Raw genomic sequence first — 2,835 nt, 5'->3', positions numbered from 1 at the left:
ACGTTTTCGGAGATCTGACACCCACCATCTCGAAGCTAACGGGAGGTCGAGACCTACTACAGCCGGGAGGAACACCGCTTTCCCGGCACATCGTGCGTCGACCTCCCGGTCGGCTTTGAGCTGGTGGCCTCCGAAGAATGCGGCTAAAACTTTTGCGAGATCCCGAGTTTGTTTTGCGAGATCTCGCAAAAGTCCGTCTTCATTTTTTTTCCTCCCATGTCCCCTGCGGGGCTCCGTAAGTATGTGCATATTTCAGCCCGTTCTCACTCCTGAGGCGTAACATGCCAACGTTTTGTCACGTCCCGCGGCGTTCCTGAGGAACGCGAAAGGAGACCTTCGGCGTTCTTACGCGGCGGGTTATGGCGTTCTTACGCGGCGGGTTATGGGCGAAATCCAGTGCAATGACGCTCCCGCGGTAATAGACGTTCCAGCCCTGTATTCCAGCCCTAAACCTAACCTTATCCCTAGCCCTAACCATAACCTTTTTCCTGATCTTAACCAGGACTGTAATGATGTTAAATAGCGTGTTTCTAAGCGATTTGAAGAAAAAGAGCGAACATGAGTAGATTGAGTCCATACGGTTCTCATATTTCCTCATTTTTCCGAGGTCGTCATTTAGGAACGTGGTGGGTAGCCGAAAACGTAATATGTTGACGATTTGTCACCTAGCGTAAAATGTTACGCTTTGGGAGTGAGAACGTGTTGCATATTTTCATGTCAATTAAAAATATCTTCTGACTCGTTGAACGTGTAATTTCACTGGGTGAATTTGTTGCTTTTTTTTCCTGATGATAATAAAACCAGTCAGGTGACCGCATTTAGCAACAAGCAGACTGTAACTCAAAACCAGTACTGAATATACAAATAATGTAATGATAAAGAAACTAGTTTACCTCAGACACATATGTAGCGCCTCTACTCAGGACCAGTACACTCTCACTTCAAATAGAGACCCTAGACATCTTACTAGGTTCAGAAGGAGGTTTTGTTTTGGAGACTCACAAAAGGAGTTGGCTTGGAAGTGAATAACTGGGACCTTTATTGCCTCAGTACCATTTATATACATATACAACACAATAACCCAAATTGCACACTAATAGTGCATTTTAAAAGTGAATACATGTAAAACAAAACAATAAAGACATTTAAATGGAAGATTTATACTGAACTGTATCAGAGCTCTTTGGAATGAATGAAACAGATTAAAGTGTTCCCGTTGTGAAGTTTGAATTGTCCAGTCTGAATTGTCCTTTACAGTCGTTGAAAACCCAAACAGGTGTACTGTAGGGGAATTGTCAGTGTACAAACCCTCTTATCCGGGTAGGAAAAGTAGTGCATAGGGCTTATCTGAAATCCAGGGTTGCTTGAATCAGTTTCTCAGACAAATCCCACAATCCGATCGCATGGCTGGCCACACCATTTCACGATCATCCAGGATCTCATTTGGGCTGTTCTCGCCGTCAGTGGTTCTCCAGAATTCTTCTAGTAGTTCAAAAAAACCAATCTACACAAACAGTGCAGAACAATCAATTTCTTTCCCATTTTGTGTTCTTAACATGAGCTCATTAACTTCTTTTCCAAATGTATTAATCACAAATGGCATTCCCTTTAGCTTTACCAAGTTACAAGAGTTACAGTAACTTGCTTGTACCAGTATAAACAATTTTATCAAAATATCACAACAAAGAACATCAGCAGCTTAAACAGTAATGTAAACAGTCATAGCAATGAAAATGACATTCATCCTTAAGGCTTACAAACAAATGTAACTTAATCCAGTGCAAATACTATTAAACTTGAAATATGCTCATATCTATTAAGACATAACCATTCTAATATAAACAGAGCTAGTGCTTCTACTTGAATAGCTCCCCGATCGGAATATGGCTTCGGTGGGGTGGCTAACAGCTATTAGCAGTTAGCATCGCATCTAGCATCGGCATCGTTTAGCTCAAAGCATTCAACACTTATAACACACTGTAAAGAACAACAGGAGAAGTAAAACAACACGCCAGATTCTCATAGCTCCCGATTGGTTTTTGTTCAAAGGTTTCTGAGCTGAATCGGCTAGTAAAATACATTATCTAACTTAACAGGTAGCTAACAAAAGCACGTGACTCACCGGGATTTCCAGACACAAATAACTTGACAGACGTTATTCCCTATGTGGTCAGAGTTCGGGGCCTAATAAAAGAGTACCTTATTAGCATTTATACATAAAACAATCTGGTCTCATTAACCGGGTTGCAGTATTGCATACCAAGATACTTTTTCCACGCGCTCCGACACGTACTTGACCGCCATCAGAGGAAAAATCTCACAGGAAGAGACAGGTAATACTTCCTGCGCACTAGACGCAAGGTTGTCAAAACACAAGACTGCATCACAGTACCCCCTTGTGGCAATAACAGGCTATAGCCTTAGATTACAAAAAGGGATTTTGCAGCCCTGTATTTCACATGGGTTACACATAGCTAGCATTTTTTCAGGTAAATCTCTGAAGATTTTTCAAAGCCATCTTAAATGTGTTCCCAACTCTGCCAACAAAAGCTCAAACTGCTCCACCCTGAAATACAGATTCAATCTCCATACTAATCTGTGAATCTCAGTTTCTTCTTTTTCTCATTTAGAAACATCAGGAGCAACGGACCAGGACGGTATCTATACGCACCACAGGGAACGAGAAGTCATCCTTCACGGCAGTTCTGGGCTGCCAAGCTAATGGCCAGAAACTACCACCCATGGTCATTTTCAAGAGGAAGACTTGAAAGTTTCCGGCCGGCATCATTGTCAAGGTTAACCCAAAGGGCTGGATGGACGAGGAGAAGATGAGCG

The 2,835-nt window shown here is 42.3% G+C and overlaps 1 long non-coding RNA gene across 1 annotated transcript; it reads right to left on the bottom strand.

Moving 5' to 3' along the window:
• Positions 1-1,263: 1,263 nt before the first annotated feature.
• LOC148097330 (uncharacterized) lies at positions 1,264-2,327 on the bottom strand. Its single transcript, XR_015716786.1, has 3 exons — positions 2,261-2,327; positions 2,123-2,184; positions 1,264-1,504 (listed from the first exon to the last, which is right to left on the bottom strand). It is a non-coding gene; the product is annotated as an uncharacterized LOC148097330 (long non-coding RNA).
• Between the last annotated feature and the right edge of the window lie 508 nt (positions 2,328-2,835).

Source organism: Neolamprologus brichardi, chromosome 18 (genome assembly GCF_056152115.1).
Source record: "Neolamprologus brichardi isolate AB-2024 chromosome 18, ASM5615211v1, whole genome shotgun sequence".
Lineage (NCBI taxonomy): Eukaryota > Metazoa > Chordata > Actinopteri > Cichliformes > Cichlidae > Neolamprologus > Neolamprologus brichardi.
This window is presented reverse-complemented; position numbering and strand designations above follow the sequence as displayed.